Consider the following 21004-nt stretch of genomic DNA (forward strand, 5'->3'; position numbering starts at 1 on the left):
TTCCACTAGCATGGAATAGATTTTTTTTACTCCTAAACTTTAAGTCTGTATGTGCCTTTAGGCCTGAAGTAAGTCCTTGTAGGCAACATATAGGTGGAGTTTTTATTATCCATTCTGTCACCTCATGTCTTTTGATTGGAGCATTTAGATCATTTAAAGTAATTATTTATAGGTATATTTATTGCTATTTTGTTAATTGTTCTCTGGTTATTTTTGTAGTTCTCCTTTTCTTTCTTCTCTGGATCTCCTTCATTATGATTAATGATTTTCTGTAGTGTCATGTTTGGATTTATTTCTCTTTTGTGTATCATAAGTTTTTTGTTTGTGGTTACCATGAGGTTTATAAATAAATTATATAGCAGTCTATATTAAGTCGATGGTCACTTAAGTTTGAACACATTCTGAAAGAATTTCATTTTTACTGCCCCTCCACATTTTATGTATATGTTGTCATATTTTACATCTTTTTATTTTGTGAATCCTGTTAACTAATTTTTAAGATATAATTAATTTTACTACTTTGGTCTTTTTTTAATTTTTTTAAACGTTTTATTTATTTTTGAGACAGAGAGAGACAGAGCATGAACGGGGAAGGGGCAGAGAGAGAGGGAGACACAGAATCAGAAGCAGGCTCCAGGCTCTGAGCCATCAGCCCAGAGCCTGACGCGGGGCTCGAACTCACAGACCGCGAGATGGTGACCTCAGCCGAAATCGGACGCTTAACCGACTGAGCCACCCAGGCGCCCCACTACTTTGGTCTTTTAACATTCATACTAGCTTTATAAGTGATTGCTCTACTACCTTTAATGTATTTTTGCTTTTACTCATAAAATACTTTCCTTTCACAATTTTCTTACCTCTAATCATGGCCTTATCTTTTCCACTTAAAGAAGTCCCTTTATCATTTCTGGTAAGGCTGGGAATGAACTCTTTTAGCTTTTGTTTCTCTGGGAATGTCTGTATCTCTCCTTCAATTATGAATGATAAGCTTGCCAAGTAGAGTATTCTTGGTTGTAGATTTTTTCCTTTCAGCACTTTAAATATATCATGCCACTCTCTTCCAGCCTGTAAAGTTTCTGCTAAAAATTCAGTTGATAGCCTTATCGGGTTTCCCTTGTATGTAACTAGCTGCTTCTCTCTTGCTGCTTATTAAATTCTCTTCATCTTTAATCTTTGACATTTTCTTTTGTACCATGGTGTGGACTTCCTTGGGTTCATCTTTAGAACGCTCTATGCTTCTGAACTTGGATGTTTGTTTCCTTCCCCAAGTTAGGAAAGTTTTCAGCTATTATTTCTTCAAGTAAGCTTTTTGACCCCATCTCTATCTCTTTCTCTCTCCTTTTTCTTGGACCCCTATAATGCAAATTTTCACGTGGTATTTTTTAAGAAATCTCTTAGCCTATTCTCATTAAAAAAATAATTTTTTTTCTTTTTGCTATTCAGCTTGGGTGCTTTACATTTCCCTGTCTTCCAAATCACTTATATGTTCCTCTGCATCCTATAAGCCACTGTTGATTCCCTTTATTTCTCATTTCAATTATTGTATTCTTCAACTTTGAAGAATAACAAATATTTTTTTTTTATATTTTCTATCTCTTTGTTGAAATTCTCACTGAGATCATCAATTCTTCTCTTCAGTCCATTGAGCATCTTTATGCCCATTACTTTGAACTCTTTATCTGGTAGTTTGGTTATTTTTCTGAGGTTTTGTCTTGTTCTTTCAGAACATATTCCTCTGTTTTCTCATTTTGCTTGACTTTGTTTCTATGAAATGGGCAGAAAAGCTACTTCTCATAAACTTGAAGGGATAGTCTTGTGTATAGCCATCTCCTGTGTAGACTGTGTGTACCTGCTGACTTTGGCTGGCCAGAGCTGTGGCTGTCATGGGCTGGGGGTCCCCAGGCACTCTCTGCTGGGGCTGCCCTGATGGGATGGCCTGAGCTGAAGTGGACCTGGGCTGGGGCAGTCCTGATGCTCTGTGGACAGAGGGCACCCTGGCAGGACAGATGAAGCTGAAGTGGGTACATACCAGGGGGTCCTGGGCCACCACACAGGCACCCTTGTGGGGTGGTGGCTGGAGCTGAGGTGAATGCAGGCTGGGAGTACCATGGCACTGTATGCTGGGGTTGCCCTGGGAAGTTGTTTGGAGCTGAAGCAGTGTGGGTCTGGAGTGTTCTGGGGTGCTTTGCACTTGTGTCACCTTGGCAGGATGGGTGGAGCTGTAGTGATGCTCACCAGGGTGTCCTAGTGTGTGACATGCTAGGGCCACCTTGCTGGAATGGCTGGGGCTGGTGTGGGCTAGGAACTGGGGCTAGATGAGGGGGTAGGCCAGTTAGGGAACTTAACCTCTGCTCCCATGCATTCTATCAAGGTGGGAAGGACAATGTTAACTGTGGTGCTTGCCAGTCCTTCTGACTTAGAGTTTCTGCAGCTCTCCTACCATTTGGTGGAGTTCTAGGGCTGGCTCTTTTATATTCTAGTTAGTTTTTCATTTTGTTTAATACATATAGAGAGAACACACTCAAGTTGGGGAGAGGGGAAGAGGGAGAGAGAGAGAATCTTAAGCAGGCTCCATGCTAAGCATCATGGGGCTAGATCCCACGAGTCCGGGATCATGACCCTAGAAGAACCCAAGAGCGGGACACTCAACTCACTAAGCCACACAGGTGCCCCTCTAGTGTTTTTAACTGCAGGTTTTTTTCTATGCCCCAGGGCATCTGGGGCTGATAGGGACTAGGGGCCCAGTACTCAGTGAGGTGGCTGGCTATGGTGCCCATAACATGGAGGTAGCACATTTATCTGATGTGGGATAAAAAACTCAGAATCCATTTAAAATGACATGTACTTAAAAGAAATGTCAACAGTCTCATGTCCTTTAGTGTTCATCAGACTCTCCAGTACTTGAGGGGGGACACTTAATCTGTTGAGGCTAATGTGAATTGGGGCCATCTGTGCCATAGATAAGTGAATGCTGTAAGCTTACAAAAGGTTTGTTTATAAGTTTTATCTATTTCAAATAAGCATGAAAACAACTTTGTACAAAAAGATCCCCCCACCACCCCACCTTCAAAGTGAAAAATGTATCCTCTTAGTATCCATTTATTGAGTGGAACCTCTGGGAGGTAAGATATGAGTAATTAGAAGGGGTTTCAACAAGCTGATCTTAACTTCTTTTTAATAAGTGAACACTGGAAACATGACTGTGGCTTTGGTATTCTACAATAGGACACTACTTGGGAGCTGTGAAGAAGGTTATGGGGAGAATGATTTATTTGGTAAGAAAAAAGTGGGACACAAGAGGGGATACTAGGATTTTTAGGACTAGGTTGCAATAAAATCCCATGTGTGTAATTATTAGTCATTGATCTCCCCCTTTTCTCCATTTTCTTTAACGTTCATTTATTCTTTGATTTTATTCATTTTTTAGATTTAATTTTAGGTGATAAACAGTATTTTCTACTACTGTCATTACTACTCTTATTACTAGCAAATGTGTATTGAATGCTGAGTATGTCAGTCCCTATTTTAAGTGTTTCACATATTTTATACAATCCTTACAATAACCTGATGAAAAAGGTATTATTATTATATGCAATGCACAGCTGAAGAAACTGTGGCTTAGATGTTAAGTAACTTGCCTAAGATCACCCAGCTATTAAATGGTCATAGTTAATGGTAGTATTTAAATGGACACTATTTGAACCCAGATAGTATTACAGCAGAACAAACAACCGTATTGACTATTAAACATCTTACTTGATGAGTGACTGTTGAGGATAATTTTTATTTTTTTTCAATGTTTATTTTGGAGAGAGAGCAAGTGAGCATGCAAGCAGGTGAGGGGAGGATGGGCAGAGAGAGAGACAGAGGATCTGAGGGAGGCTCTTTGCTGTCAGTGCAGAGCCCCATGAGGGGTTCCAACCCACAAAGCATAATATCATGACCTGAGCTGAAGTCAGATGCTTAACCAACAGAGCCACCTAGGCACCCCATTTGGAATAATTTTTTAAATGAGTGCATATTTAAACTAATTTTAATTCATACTTTTTAATTTTCAAAGTTACTCTCAAGTAAACTTTTATGGATTCCACCTATTCATTGCCTTGTCACCAAAAAGCCACATCCTAATTCTTGCCCCCAAACCAAAAATCTAAAAAGCATTATTATATGTAAGGTATTTTGTTAGCCCATACTGATAATAAAATTAAGAGATTTTCCTCTGTTGAGTAGGGAATTAAGACATGTTCAACAAATAACTTTGAAGTCAATGTGTTTAACAAGAAATATAGATCAAAAAAATTACAGGAATTTACAAGGAAGTAGCATTTAGGTTGAAAATTAACAGTGGCTAGAGATTTGACATGAAAAGAAAAAGAGTTCACTCGGTTACTTGTGGAGGAGGCACAGTAACAGAGAATGGGAGCATATTTATAGAGCTGCCTTAAATTCATCTGATTGGAATATGGGGAGTGTCAGTAGTGTTCTTGAGCTGGATGGACTCCTACAGGCTAGGTAGAATCAAATGTTAAATAGTGAGGAGTTTTTGTGAGCTGGTTTTAAATCTTGGGTAGCTTGAAGTTGATCATGGTGGGAATATTAAAACCACAAAAATTGGCAAATACTAGAAATTATGGATTTCTTAAACTCTTGAGAGGTGGCTTTCCATTTCACCGGTTGTGTTAGGAGATTAAAGAGATTGGAATGGTTGATGGGATCAGTGTTTGCATGGCCAAAAATTCTAGCCCCAGGTATATATGCATTATTCAGTAAGCAAGGGTGGTTATGGAAGGTCATTTAGCAAGACATCAAAGTGACTAGTGAGGAGAATGGTTATACTTACATGTGACTCCTTGCCTCCTAGTATCTCAGGTGTGAAAGACACGTTAAGGGTCCAAATACTCCTGTAATGTTAAAGTTGTCACTATGCTTTCACTTTCCCTGAATTCTCCAAGCTCTCCAATTAACCAGGCGATGGGTGTTCAAAATATTTCAGTAACTCAATGTATATGTATTTTCTTGGCATATGGGTATTGTATTTAGGCTAGTAAAAAACAGTTTAAGCACAAATGTTAAACTAATTCTAAGCAGAGAGCTACAACTGTCCTTCTAATGTTGGTGCCATCACTATGAATGTAGAGGACTCAAAAGGACAAAACAGACTCATCTCAGATGTAAAGAAGAATGGGATCTGTCGTGGTTAGGCTCTTCTGAAAAACTAAATGCAAGATAACCTCAACCTTCAAAATGGATGTTCAGATTATTCACATTTAAATATAATTAGCTATAGGCCTCCCTGGTGTGATTAAGATGTGATTTAAAATACTACTTAAAATGTGGACAAAGGCTGTTAAGACAAACATTCTGATGTTTTCAGGTACACCAGCCTTGAAAACTCATTACCCTTTTTCCACTCCATGGTTTCTTACAATTAAAAGATTAATTGTAAGGAAGGCTTGCCTTCCTGAGTACCTGTGGGGATCAAATAACATATGAACTCTTTAAGATATCTACAAATTCTAGTTACTGTTTTAGTTGGTAGATCCCATTCTAGAAGCATTCTGGGTAAATGGTATTTGATTCTACTCACCTTTTTGTCTCTGTTTTCTATTAAGATCTTCCTGTATTATGATATTTCCAAAAAAAACTTAGCCATTAGTTTTGGAATTATACATAACTTCTTATGCTATATTTTGTGCTCCTCTATTTCTGATTGTTGTAGTCAGAGTTTGTTCTTTCATGCACTACCTAAATTTGTAGGACTAGGTGAGGAAAAGATAGTTAAGAAATCAGGTGAGTGTAAAGAGCTGTACAGATGAGGAGACAGAAATAGGAGAGGACTGCTAATAAGTATTTCCTCCAGAAGGTAGTAAATATATTCAACATACCTGCATATGTCAGGTACTAGATTAGTCACAAATAAGGAGAGAAATACCCTAGGTTTAGCTTGAGGGACCACTTGTCTGTTCTATGAGAAGATGGAATCTTCTTAAAAGCAACATTAGGGTGGATATGTTAAAGCCACTGATGGAGATTGTCCAAGGTTTAGGAGTTGTTAAGACACCATGTTGTAAGGCCGATGATACGAATTAAAATTCTGTCAGGCTTGACCACAGACTTTGGTCACAACCTTGGGAAGCTGCCTTGCAAGTATATTTTATTGTTATGGACGACAGGCTAAGATAGGGCAGAATGTCCCCCCCCCCAAAAAAAAAAGTAAGCAGCCAAATTGAGGTTCGCATTATAACCTAAGGAGAATGGGTCAAAAGTTTTATATTTTCTGTATGGGAAAGGCAATTAAAATAGAAGTGATCTTCAAAAAAGCAGGTATAGTAGCTTTGATCCTAGGAGAGGAAACTGACCAAGAAAGCAGCTGTCTCAAGTAAGTTGTGGTCCATAGGGAAAGGTGGGAGGTATAAAGGAAGAAACTTGTAAAGAATTACAGCATTTTAGACTTATAACATTCGCATTTTCCACATGAAGGAAGAAAAGGTAAACAGTTTACCCCCAACTGGTACCATTGGTGGTACTTGTCCAGTTTTAAGTGATGACTTTTTTTATAGAATGCTACAGTTGGTTTCCTTTTTGATCCTCACTCCTGCTTCAGGTCAGTGCAGTACTGATTATCTCCATCTTGGTGTATTTAGGTTTCTTAATTTATTTCACAAGTACTTTTTCTTAATGTTTACTTACTTATTTTGAGAGAGGGAGAGAGAGAATCCCAAGCAGGCTCTACACTGTTAGCACAGAGCCCTATGTGGGGCTCGAACTCACAAACCATGAGATCATGACCGGGTGGAAATCAAGAGTCGGACACTTAATCAACTGAGCCACCTGGGTGCTTTCGAAAGCCTTTTTCATGCCAGGTCCTGTGCTAGCCACAAGTGATAAAATGGCAAGACCTTGTAATGCAAACATAGTACAGTTATGACCAATCATCACAGATCATTTTTCACTGAAAGTTAATTAAATTTATATAAACTCAATAGAAACCAAATTTGGGGATTGTGAAGTGATCCAATCATCTGCAATGTACCATTCCACCAATTCAAACATCAAGAGAAAAAGCATATTGCACTGCTCATCGATGGAGAAGGTCCATTGTTTTTATTTTTAATTTCTTACTGAGGTTTCCTAAGGGGCCAAAGGCAATATTCACTTTTAAATTTTATGAATTCATGTCCATGAGGTTTGGATGCAAAACAAATTCCTTTTCTGTAGGACTTCCCTAGAGACTTGGTTGTTCAAGCTTCTGTTCCAAATAGATTTAAGAATCTCAAAACATAATGAGACTTTCCTATTCATGGCATGCCACCTGATTCTTCCACTCATGCCTGCCTGGGCCAAAAGTAGAGCAAAACAATACAAACATATTTTCCACTCCTAAGTAGCATGGTGATGCCCACTGTTGAGTCTGAATATCTAAAGTGAAAACATGTTTTGCATATTCAGCTAAGGAGAGCCTTGAGATGCTTTCACAACCTTGCTGTAAACCTATATAACAGCTTGAAATTTGAAACCTTTTGAAAAGGTAAGGGTGATAGAAAATTCTATTATAGTGAAAGAGGCAAACAAAATGATACGGTCTTTAAAAATCTCTCAACTTTCACTTGGTTTTCAAGTATAAGACTCCTATTTGAGATATTTTAGAAACCATTCCCCCCACCCCAAATCTGTGATTTCATAACTACCAATGGAATATGTAGTCTCAGATTTCCCACAAGGACCTCATGGTCTTAGCATTAAACACATCACTTATGTGCACACCTGGTAATTTGAGGTTTGAGGCTTCTACAGAAAGGCTATTCCAACTCAGGCTTAAGAGGGCTCCTGCTGTTTGGAACAAATTTGCTCTAGGAATGATAGTGACATAAAGGAATGCTCAGTGAATAACAGTGTAAGATTTTGGATTACCATGATTTGCCTTTTATAGCATATTAATAGTAATTTTTCATAAATAAGACAACGTTCATATATATTTTGGTTTTCTGCTTTCAAGTTAGTATAGTTGATGGGATCCCATGGTGCTGTCCAGTAGTGATATTTGCCAGAAGAATCAAGTAATGTTGAAGAGCTGCTACCCAGCTGGGCCACCTAAACAAGGTAAGTTTCATGTTATAACTCTGCCTTTTGTCAAGGGTCATAGTCAAGGGTCAGATCAAAAGGAAATGTTTTATATTCCCATAGTGTGTAAGAAAAGGAAAGGTATAGATGCCCTTGGTTTAAAAAATATTTTACTACAGGGGCATCTGGGTGGCTCGGTTAAGTGTCCAACTTCGACTCAGGTCGTGATCTTAGGGTTCATGGGTTTGAGCCCTGCATTGGACTCTGTGCTGCCAGCTCAGAGCCTGGAGCCTACTTCGGATTCTATGTCTCCCCCTGTCTCTCTCTGCCCCTCTCTTTCTCTCTCAAAAATAAACATTGAAAAACTTTTTAAGTAGTTTACTATTTTCTGATCAAATTTATGCACAATATAGTAATTATAAAAAAATGGGTGCAAGAAAAATATCCACAATCCTATCATCCAAAGGCAAATGTTATTAACATTTTGATACACTTCCTTCTGTAGTTTTTTCAAAGCATATTTTTTAATGGAGACTGTCCTGTAAATTGACTTCTGTTGTCTGCATTTTTGGGGTGGTTATGAAAATTTAACTCCACGCCTTATCCAGAGATAAGTTCTATTTAGTTTTCAGAGCTTTTCCCTTGTCTGCTATTTCTTAAAAATAATCAGCCTAAAATAAGTCTTATTGCAAAGAAGCACATTCTGGGGTACTGATTCTCCCCTTCAGTCTCACCTTTGAAACTTCCCCGAGTTGTTTCACAGTCCATAAAGTAAATTGACAGATCACTCCCTATGTCACTGGACCAGTCTCTTAATCTTGAGAATGGGTCAGTTCGGTTAAACAGTGTCGGATTTCAGGAGCCAGTGATACAGGCTATATGGCATAAGTAATTAGGTAAGGCATTTCTCTGGCAACAAAACAAATACAGAGGTTAATGACTGGAGGAGATGATAAACCCAGTCTAAGTCCTGATGGTAGGCAGCCTGTTAGGAAAGATTTCTAGATGTTGGAGGTTGAAGCATCTTTTGCAGTTTGAGTGTTTCTAATGATAGGTCCTCAAGTGTTCAGGTAAACTGAGTGGCCCACATTGCAACAGGCATAAAGATTTTCTTTTTTTTTTTTTTTTTTTAATTTTTTTTTTCAACGTTTATTTATTTTGGGGACAGAGAGAGACAGAGCATGAACGGGGGAGGGGCAGAGAGAGAGGGAGACACAGAATCGGAAACAGGCTCCAGGCTCTGAGCCATCAGCCCAGAGCCCGATGCGGGGCTCCAACTCCCGGACCGCGAGATCGTGACCTGGCTGAAGTCGGACGCTTAACCGACTGCGCCACCCAGGCGCCCCAAGATTTTCTAAATATGATATGTTGTGGTGATTTCTTGGAAAAGAGGAGAGTTGTAGTCAGATATTGCAGGAAACTACAAGAATTCATGATCCAGTCTAGTTTATGTGTAAATGCTAAAATTTTAAAGGCAGTGAACAGAGCTAGAATTTGATGTACAAGTGGGTATTACAGTTACTACTGAAACATAATCCAACATAATCAAAGACTAATTTGTTTGAAAAATAAGTCTTGTTTCAATACATTTGGCCTGTTCATTTACACAAGTGCAGCAAGAATAGTGATTAATCATATAGGCTGTTTTCATAAGGAATCTCAGATTAAACTGTTAAAAGCCTCTTCAAGCATCAGACTTTGCCTGCAATACCCAGGATTGCAACCCTGCAATCAGGATATAAGATGTGGAGGAGAGTGTAGAAAAGAGAACAAGAAAGAAAGTTCAGCAATGTTACTCTTTGTTATTGAGGGGATGAGCATATGGAGCATTCTGAGGGTATTACAAAGGCATCGTGCCAGTGAAAAATGATTGGGGCCAGTAAGACAGAATTGAGAAGCCACGCATGAATAAAGACTTTTGACCCTAAAATGAAGAGCCATCCTAAGAATCTTCAGAATTGCTCAGGACTGCATGTGTACTTGACTAAAGATAAGACAATTTTCTTACAAACTACAGTCTTCCCTCCTATGATAAACAGCTAAGTTTTAAAGTTGCACTAAGTTCTTTCTCTTTTTGGGTTGGCATTGAAGGTGGTTGTGCTCCAGGAGAAGGGGACAGAGAGAATGAAGAGTAGAATCTGAGTCGGGCAGGTAAGTCTCCTGTGGAAGATTCTGTATATCTTAAGTAGGGAAGGAAGTGATAGACCACTGAGTTAAACAGCTAGTCAGTGAAAAAAAGCCCCAATCTGGATAGTTTCTTCTTGAGGTTCCCCAAACTCTACCTGCCAGGAAGTGACCTTTCTTTACTCACCTGGTTAGGTTGCAGGAAACCCTTTAAGTGCAGTACCAGGTGGCATTTCCAAGGGGCGCTATTGGCTCTGTAAAGTCAAATTTAGTTCCTTAAAATTGGTCATATTTGACTCTGTACACACAATTCTCAAGACATTCCAATCAAAGCCTTGGTAATACAATCAATGTTTCCAATTTTTGTCCTGTTATAAGGATAACAGATTCTTATTGAACTTATGCAAATAATGATTTTGCCATGAAAATAAGAATACTAACAGTTTCTGAATTCTAGAGGGATCAGGCAGGGAGAAAAAGTAATTGTTTCATCATTGTTCACAAAGGTATACTTTACCACACTGCTCTAAGTCATAGCTTAAGAGAAAAGATTTCCTTAGATCTGGAAAAACAAAACATGGTTGATTCTTTAATACTTTAAAGGCATAAAAATTTTATAATCAGAGTCCTTTCATTCATCTCTCTGAAGATGAAGCACTTAGAAAAATCCACCAGAATCAAATAATAACTATCTGTAAATGACAAAAGACTTTATTTTTTTAATTTTATTTTTTAAAATTTACATCCAAATTAGTTAGCATATAGTGCAACAATGATTTCAGGAGTAGATTCCTTAATGCCCCTTAACCATTTAGCCCATCCCCCTTCCCACAACCCTTCTAGTAACCCTCAGTTCTCCACATTTATGAGTCTCTTCTGTTTTGTCTCAATCCCTGTTTTTTATATTATTTTTGTTTCCCTTATGTTCATCTACTTTGTCTCTTAAAGTCCTCATATGAGTGAAATCATATGATTTTTCTTTCTCTAATTTCATTTACCATAATACCCTCCAGTTCCATAGCAGCAGTATCCACAATAACCAAAGTATGGAAAGAGCCCAAATGTCCATCAATGGATGAATGGATAAAGAAGATGTGTGGTGTGTGTGTGTGTATATATATATATATATACACACACATATATATGTATATACATATGTACATATGTATATGTGTGTATACACACACACACACACACACACACAATGGAGTATTACTCAGTAATCAAAAAGAATGAAATGACATAAGACTTTAAAATGGCCATGGTTAGAGATCCGATGAGAGATCATTATTAAAAAGAAAACTCGGTTGTATCTGTGACATACATTTTAAGATGATAACTAGAGTTATTAACATCTCTCTTCTATAAGGAGAGAGAGAGCAAATCTTTTGAGATGTTCATGTAGCCCTCCGGCAGTTACTTCTAGGTCAAAAAGACTGCATTTAGTATTGGATTTTGGGAATTTTGCCTAAAGTATCAAAAGTTTTGGACACTAAACACTACTGATATTAAAGCTTCTTTTAATAATTCAATTTTAGCCATCTTGACTTCATAAGGTGGAATTTTCTCTCCTTCCAACTTTTTATATCCATTGAATTTATACTTTATCTTCCTCTTTGCCTTTCTGAAATAAGCAGCTTGACTTTCATTTTCCTTAACAAAAATGCATCTCCATACGTTTTCTTAGCCAAAACTACATCCTAGTTTCCTTGCATACACAGTTGTTTCTATTATTATTTAATTACATATAGAAACCTTAATTTCTAGTGACAACTAAGAAGCAATTGTGAACTTCTACACTAACATTCTTCAGATTGGCAAATTTACTAACTCAAAATTTTAATTCCTCTGTAGTAGGTAAGACTATGTTCAGGAATTAATGTTCAATACTTCATTGCATTTGGAAATGATCCAGATATTTAGTAATTCATTTCTGTCATTGAACTCAGCAAAACTCTAAGGGTGAAAGTTTCTCAAATCTTTTTGGTAACTTTTACTAGACATGCCCTAACACATAATGATGAACTGAAAAGTTCACCAAAGAACTCTTTTCTCTTTTATATCTATCTAAATCACTTGCTCCCAACAATTATGTTTAGATTACTCAACAAAATTTCACAAAGCATTAGATACCTAGCCATCACCTTAAGGTATTTTTCCCTTGGTGACAAATACCTAGTTCCTATAAGGGCTTGTCTTTATTTAAGCCAATTAAATGGAGCTCTTTTACAAGTTAATTTAAGCAATTCCATCTTGAGGTAGAAAAATATCACTCACCTACAAAATATATAGACACATAAACACAAAGACAGACACCAACAGAATCCTTATAGCTGACGTTCTAAAATCTTAGCCATGTATCAGGTACAATACAAGTTTACACCGCTCTCTGAAAATAGAGCATTCCTATGAAAACTTTTGTTAGGTCGAAATGGTGTAAAGTGAAGAAGCAATTACCATTAATTTATATAGAAACATTTTTGAGTATCATCACACCCCAAAAGTAACCCCTCTTAGGCATTTCTGATAACTTAGGACACATCTTGATAACATAGGCGCCAAATACATGGAGATGAAGTATGGATGCTTACAGACACACTTCAAAGCCATGGAGGGAGGGTGAGTGTAGTTCCTGGGGAGAACGCTTGGTGGAGCCACTTGGTGCTTGAGGTATAGACTGCCTCTGTAACAGCTTACTACTTAACAAATGCTGAACGCTATTTTGCTTTTTGCCTTTTTTCTAAAAGTGAAAATTCTCTTCACATTTCGTATGGTTAGTAAAAACAGGTGCAAATGTGGGTCATTCATAACAGTGAAGTGGTATAATATGAAATTTAAAAAAGCAGGGCTATCTGTAATACAAAACTTACTTGTTTATATAAGAACAGTTGGATCCAAAATGTGTTTCTGACAGTTTACCTGCTCAGAAGGCTAACGTTTTTTAGTAATATGTGTGGAGCAGACACTTAGGATTTTTAATCTGCCCTATTTTTAAAGACCTCCTTTGCATTTCAAAAAATGGCCCTTAGGTTGTGGAGAAGATGGGGTAGAAAATCTACAGAAAAAGAGGGGAAAATATCTAAAGTCTCGCCCTGGTAAATACACCCCAACACTCCTCTTACAAGAAGTTGAGGGTACTTAATATTTAAATATTTCCTTCTTTTTAAGTGCAGGTTTCTTAGATGGAGCTTCAGGGTTTAATGTATTATGCCTTTGAAAGTCTGAAGAAAGTGAACTGAGGCCTGCAAATGCTCTTCTTAGTGTAGAATCCAACATTAGAGCAATTCACCTTATAGGGAAAAGCCTTTCCTATTGATTTTATCAGCTCCTTAACATTGGCCTCTATCTGGACAATTCCTGAGAGTTTTCAGGAGGCCCTGGGAGAAATTTTGGTCATCATCTGTTGCCTCTGTAAGGGAGGTTCTGGGCGGGAAGAACACCTCTCAGCAGCCAGTTAAGGGCCCTGTGAGTGGGGCTGCTCATATCCACTATTCTTTCTAAATCTTCTCTAAATTTGGTTGTCTCCTCTGAAAATGGAGGGGGAAAAAGGCTTTGTAACTTCATCTTGTTACAAGAGTCCCTAAGGCTAGGCATTATAGACCTTTGTGTCCACTTTTCAAGTTGGTGTTTCCATAGGTATCAATAAGACAATTGTTTGGGATGACGGGTCTCTAAAATGTTTTCAAATATAGAAGCTTTGCCAATTCAAGGGATCTATTGTGTGGCCATGGATGAGTAGGATCTTATTAATCTCAACAGTATCTCAAACCAGTAAGCCTTTGTATGGCTTAACCATCAATGCAAGAGGAGTCCCCAGAAAGTACAAAATAGGCAGCTCTCACAAGATGGAAAAAGTTCACTCCCAGAGTTGGCCTAAGAAACCAAAGACTTTCATTGTCCAGGCACTATGAATGGGGTAATGCAAATAGCATCTCCGGTTCCCCCACCCAACCCAAGCATATGAGAAGCCTCTAGTCACAGACCTTCTAATCACTGACACAAGGCAGGTGCTACTGGAATGTGACTTTTCCAACACTAATGAGATAATGAAGGTTGAGATGACAAAAGGTCCCTTATGGACCGGGACCCCTTTTGACAACCTCCCCTCTGAACTGGCATGCTCAAAGATGCTGCTGCTTCTAGGGTCCACAATCTGTTTGGCTGTTCACCAGAAGCATGCTGGTACATTCACTCTCTGGCTAGCAGAGACCAGACTGATGATAAAGTCAAGCTCTCAAGACATAGAACAAGATGAAAGGAAAACCTCCTTATGACAAATGATACAAAAGAGACAAAACAATGACCCTCTCTGGGAGGAAAAGGATCAATAAAAAGTAAGCGTACTGACAGTAAGTTTTTACTAGAATTGTTATACCCAAGAAATAGTTCATGCGAATATTCTCTCTGGCTAATCTAAATATGGAAAAAAAAGGGACAAGGTGAAATTTTTACCTTCCACTCTTGACTGGGCCCTAGAGAGAAAGATCTGGGAAACCCATACTTTGGTAAGAGATCTTACCTTTCACCAACTTCTGCTAGTTTTTTAGGATCCTATGTGTAGGCTTTGGAGTATGGTGTCTCAATTCTCCCTCTACCCTTCTATATTCTTTGTTGAAAATTCCTTGCAATAAAAAGATTAACAAGATAAAACAAATGTAACTTTTTTTCACACATATATCTCCTGTAGACATGGAAGATACCTAGGAAATTTAAGTGACTCCTCTGCATTTTTACATAAAATTATAAAAACACATTTCCTCATTCTGCATGTATATAACTTTAATGACTGCATAACCTTTTGTCTTTAGGTGTACCACAATTTAAGATATCCCTTTTGTGCTACTGGATACATATGGTGTGGCTTAATTTTTTTTATTTTTAGTAAAGCTATGTAAATATCTTTGGACAAAAATTATTGCCAGTGATAGTAAGATGACAGGTTGGGGGGGGATACATGAATATTATAAATCATACCGTTATTCCTATCACTTTATTAATTCAACTGATGTTAACTTACTTGGATTTGTATCGGAGACTCTACTACATAAAGCTACAACCAATAATTTAGAATAAAACTGGAATAGTGGATCAAAGACTTGCTGAATTTTCATTTGTTGACTGGATAACTTTACAGTTTTGTCTTCTACCTTTGAAGGTAACTAGATCAAAGGTGAAGAAGTGCCAACACTGGTGAATGCCTAGCAATGTGTTTATTCATGGCTCTTCTCTTTTGTTTCAAAGCAGGCATCAGGCCTGAAGCAGAGCCCAACACAGGTCTTGAACATGACCCTGAGATCAAAACCTGAGCAGAGATCAAGGGTCAAACATTTACCAGACTGAACCACCCAGGCACCCCATTCATGGCTCTTCTTGACTGACATCCTCTGCGTTCTCATTTTTACGTTTAAGATGTTTATTTTTCTAAGCTGGCATTTTAAAAAAATGCTAAAAACTGGCTGCCCATTTTCATAGACTGGAAATCTGGTTATCATGGAGCTCTAAAAGTAGAATTAAGTTACCAGTGGAGATGGGTGAAATAGGGGAATGGAATTAAAAGTACACCTATCATGATGAGCACTGAGTAATATATTAGAATTGTTGAGTCGCTATATGGTACACCTGAAACTACTATAACCCTGTATGTTAACTAATTGCAATTTAAAAAACTTAATAAAAATACATTTTCTACTTGAATTACTTTTTTAAAACCACTTCTGAAGATAGTTATGAATTTTTATGAGTATGAACAAAAGCTAAGGAGATGAAGCCAAATTCTTAATTATTTGTGTCTCTGCTAAGTTCAATTTCACCTTTACTGATTGACCATTTTACGTAAAATGGATGAGATCTGTCTTAGGGACTTTGCTCTTCTTTAAATAGTGTCCTTCGTTTCCCCTGTGGTATCTCTGTTTTGAAACCCAGTTGGGAAAAGGAACTTTAAGCAGAAGAACTTCCATGTAGTTTTTAATTGAAACCTTTAATATGTTTTTAATCCAATTTTTTATTACTATCATCAGAGTTTTGGGTTAAAAACCCTGTAGTTTTCCACTGAAAATATACACATGGCCAAAAGGAGTTAGTACCAGAAAATTTTATAGGAAAAACAATACATTTTACCAATTCACTGACCTCTTTGTTAAATTAGGCAAGAGGCCACAGTTAGAATTTATTATGGTGGACCAAAGTAAGGTCTGTATATACCTTTCCAAAACAAGTGTGGGAAAAAATACGAAATAAAAGCATAGGAAAAATGAAATCTGTCATTCAGATTTATTGTGCTTATGTATACAATCTAATACCTGCCTATATTTAAGATTATGGCAGTATGATTTTTCTAGTTACCTAGTACAACAAAAAATTGCCTAAAATAAAGCATTTAAAAATGTTAGGAAAGGGGGAGGCAATATTCTTTTAATTGGATATTTGAGCTTATAGCAAAATAGGGGAAATCATCAAGGGGGAGAAACCTAAAAGACAATTGAAAACCAGAGTCGAAGTACCTGAACTGAAGGTGCCCTAGACAAAGACGGGATGAATGCTAGTCTTAGTAACCTAGCAGATTGGTTCTTAGTACCTTCCTGGAGATAACAGACAAGGCTGTAGGCTTTTATAAGATGACAGATGGAATTGAAATACACATACGTATTCCATCAGGTTAGGACTCTGAAAGGACTACCTCCTCAATTAAAGGATTGGGAAGAGGGAGACAGAAAGAAGCTTGCTGTCCTGGCCTGAGTGGAGAAAAAAATACCTGTGATAACTTGTAAAATTTCCCCTCCATACTGGTTGTTCGATGTTGCATCCCCATCACCAATACATGAAACTTTTCCATTTTACGTTACTCCACCGATTAAGCAGCTACTACACTATAAAGTCTTTCTGCATTCATAGCAACGGGATAACTATAGAAAAAAGGGACCCCAATTTATGATTAGAATATTCTGGAGTCCTAAATACACAGTTCAGCACCCTGTAAAATGATGCCTTAAAATAGCTTATTAATTTCACAAAATGGGAAACTTAATATTGTTCAGATGGCAATACTCCCAATATTGACCTACAGATTTGATGCCTATCAAAATTCCAACCACTATTTTATTTTTTGCATAAATTGATAAATCTTGAGATTCACAAGGAAATGTAAGGAACCTAGATAAGCTAAAAAACAATCTTGAAAGAGAACAATGTTGGAGGACTCAAAATTTCCAATCTACTACAAACCTACCATAAACACAGTAGATTTGACATAATGATAGATATAGATCAATAGAACCCAGAAATAAACCCATACATTTATGGTCAAGTGATTTTTGATGAGGACACCCCAAGACCATTCACTGGGGGAAAAGTGGTCTTTCAACAAATGTTGATGGAATAACTGAATATAAATAGGCAAAAAAAAAATGAAGTTAGATCCTTAATGCATACCATATACAGTAATTAACTCAAATGATCAAAGACTTAAATGTAAGAGGTAAAACTATAAAAATCTTAAAACATGAATCTTCATTACCTTGGATTAGGCAACCATATTTTAGGTATGACATCAGAGCCCAAGCAACCAAAGGAAAAACAGACAAATTGAACTTTATTAAAAATAAAGCTCTGTGCTTCCAGAAAGTGAAAAAGCTATTAGCATAAAAAAACACAACAAAACACTTAAAAAGACACAAATGGGAAGACATCCAGTGTTCATGGATCAGAAACTTAATATTGTTAAAATGTCAATACTACGCAAAGCCATCTATAAATTCAGTGCAACTCTATCAAAATTCCAATGCCATTTCTTTTTATTAGAGAGAAAGAGAGAGAGAGAGAGAGAGAGAGAGAGAGAGAGAGAAAGGGCTCAAGCAGAAGAGAGAGGCAGAGGAGGAGAGAGAGAATCTTAAGCAGGCTCCACACTCAGCACAGAACCTGATGTGGGGCTCAATCCCATGACTCTGAGATGCTCAACCAACTGAGCCACCCAGGTACCCCTCCAATGGCATATTTTACAAAAATAGGAAAAAAAAATCCCAAAATTTGTATGGAACCAGAAAAGACCATGAATGGCCAAAGAAATCCTGAGAAGGAGCAAAAAAGCTAAAGACATCACACTTCCTGATTTCAAGTGTACTATAAACCAATAGTAATCAATATAGTACATATGGTACTAACATAAAAAAAAAAGACCAATGGAACAAAACTGAGAGCTCAGAAATAAACCCACACACGTAAGGCCAATTAATATTTGACAAGGGAGCTAAAAATACTCAAGAGGGAAAGAGTCTCTCTTCAATAAATGGTTCTGGGAAAACTGAATATCCACACACAAAAGAATGAAACCGGACCCCTATCATAAGCTGGGCACAAAAAATTAAAGCGGATTAGAGACTGAAATGTAAGGCCTGAAATCATGAAAATACTGAAGAAAACATAGGAAAACTCCCTGGCACGGGTCTTGGCAATGTTTTTTTTTGATCTGACACCTAAAGCACAAGCAAGAAAACAAAAAATAAACAAGCATGACTACATCAGACTACAAAGTTTTTGCACATCAAAAAACCACAACAAAATGAAAAATCAATCTATGAAATAGGAGAAAATAATTTGCAAACCATCTATGTCATCAGGGGTTTATGTCCAAAATATACTAAGAACTCCTATTAACTCTATAGCAAAAAATAATCCAATTAAAAATGGGAAGAGTACCTGAGGAGACATTTTTCCAAAGAAGATATTCAAATGGCCAACAGTACATGAAAAGATGTTCAACATCACTAAATCATCAGGGAAATGCAAATCAAGACCACAATGAGCTATCACTGCACATCTGTTAAAATGGCTATTATCAACAAAACCAGTAGTAGCAAATTTTGGTGAGAATATGGAGAAAAGGGAACCCTGGGAACAGTTGGTAGAACTGTAAATTGGTAAGGACACTATGGAGACAGTATGGAGGTTCCTTAATAAATTAAAAATAGAACTAACACATTATCTAGCAATTCTACTTCTGGGTATATATCAAAAGGAAACAATCACGATGTCAACATATACCTGACATTCCTATGTTGACTGCAGTATTATTTACAATAACCAAGACATGGAAACAGTCTAAGTTTCTATCAAGAGATAAATGGATAAAGGAAATGGATGAAGGTAGTCACAGAGTACAAACTTCCAGTTATAAGATGAATGAGTTCTGGGGATATAACGTACATGATGACTATAGTTAACAATATTGTATACTTGAAAGTTGCTAAGAGAGTATATATTAAATATTCTCACCACACATACCAAAAAGGTAGCTGTGTGAGGTGATAGATGTGTTTAACGTTATTGTGGTAATCACTTCACAAAATAAATGTATATATCAAATTATCAGATCATATACCTTATACTTACACAATGTTACATATCAAATATATCTGAATAAAGCTGGAAAAAAAGTGAAAATACAACCCATAGAGTGAGAGAGAATATTTGCAGATCATTTATTTGATACAGATCTAGGATCCAGAATATATAAAGAACTCTTTTCCGAAGGAGATATACAGATAGAAAAAAAAGCGCATGAAAAGATGCTTATCGTAATTAGTCATTAGGGAAATGCAAATCCAAACTACAATGGGAAACTACTTCACATTCATGAGGATAACTGCAATGATAAAAAAAAAAATCCAGAGGGGCGCCTGGGTGGCTCAGTCGGTTGAGCATCTGACTCTTGATCTTGGATCAGGTCATGATCTCACGGTTTGTGGGATTGAGCCCCACATCGGACTCTGTGCTGACAGTGTGGAGCCTGCTTGGAATTCTCTCTCCCTCTCTGTCTGCCTCCACCCCACTCATGTTTGCGCGCGCTCTCTCTCTCTCAAGATAAATAATAAACTAAAAAATAAAAATAAAAATAATACCCAGAAAGTCCATGTGTTGGTGAGGATGTAGAGAAATCAGAACTGTCATACATTGCTGATGGGACTTGAAAGAAGAGGAACCAGCCTTACATACCTGGACATTGGACCTACCATACTGTGAAATAATAAACATGTGATCTTGAAACCACTACATCTGTGGGAATTTGATATGGCAGCAACAGAAAATATTACATGACTACTAAGGCTAGGTTGTAAAGGACAAAAAGGCAGTACAATTTCCACCGGGCCTGCTCTCTCTCTGGACTCATACCTTTGGAACACTGAGAAACCATGTAAGAAGCATAGCTACCTGAAGCCACAATGCTGGAGAGAGTACACAAAGAGAAGAGATGTCCCAACTATTCCACTGCTAAGCTGTTTAAGTCTTCCAGTTTAAGTGCTAGACATTTCACAGGATGCTTCCAATATGGATTTAGCCACAGCTACATCAGATTGAGAGACCTCTAGTAAGAATGACCTAGCTTAGTCTAATCAACCTCTATAACTATGAGATGATGGTGATAAGATGAATGATGTTTTTGAAACTAAGTTTGTGGTGACTCATTATACAGCCATAAAAAATACAAACAGTTCCTTATCTTTTTGTCCCTCCATAAAGAGAGATGAAAAGCTTTCCCTGTATGAAGGAAGAAGGAGCCGAATCATAGAGAAGTAGATAGAAAATCAAAGAGTAACGTACAGATACAGGCCTTCACTCTTCATTTCTCTGGTAGGGCTGAGAGAAAAAGAGCCAGTACCTGTGGCTCACTTTTCCTCTAGAAAAGGAACTGGCAGACTTTTACTTAAAGGGCAAGACAGGAAATATTTTAGGCCTCTCAGGATAAGAAGCAAAATCAAGACTATGATGTAGTGACTTATCTAACTATTTAAAATATAACCATTTATTTTTGTTGGTTAAATATATG

The sequence above is a fragment of the Lynx canadensis genome, chromosome X (assembly GCF_007474595.2).
Source record: "Lynx canadensis isolate LIC74 chromosome X, mLynCan4.pri.v2, whole genome shotgun sequence".
In the NCBI taxonomy this organism is placed as follows: Eukaryota; Metazoa; Chordata; class Mammalia; order Carnivora; family Felidae; genus Lynx; species Lynx canadensis.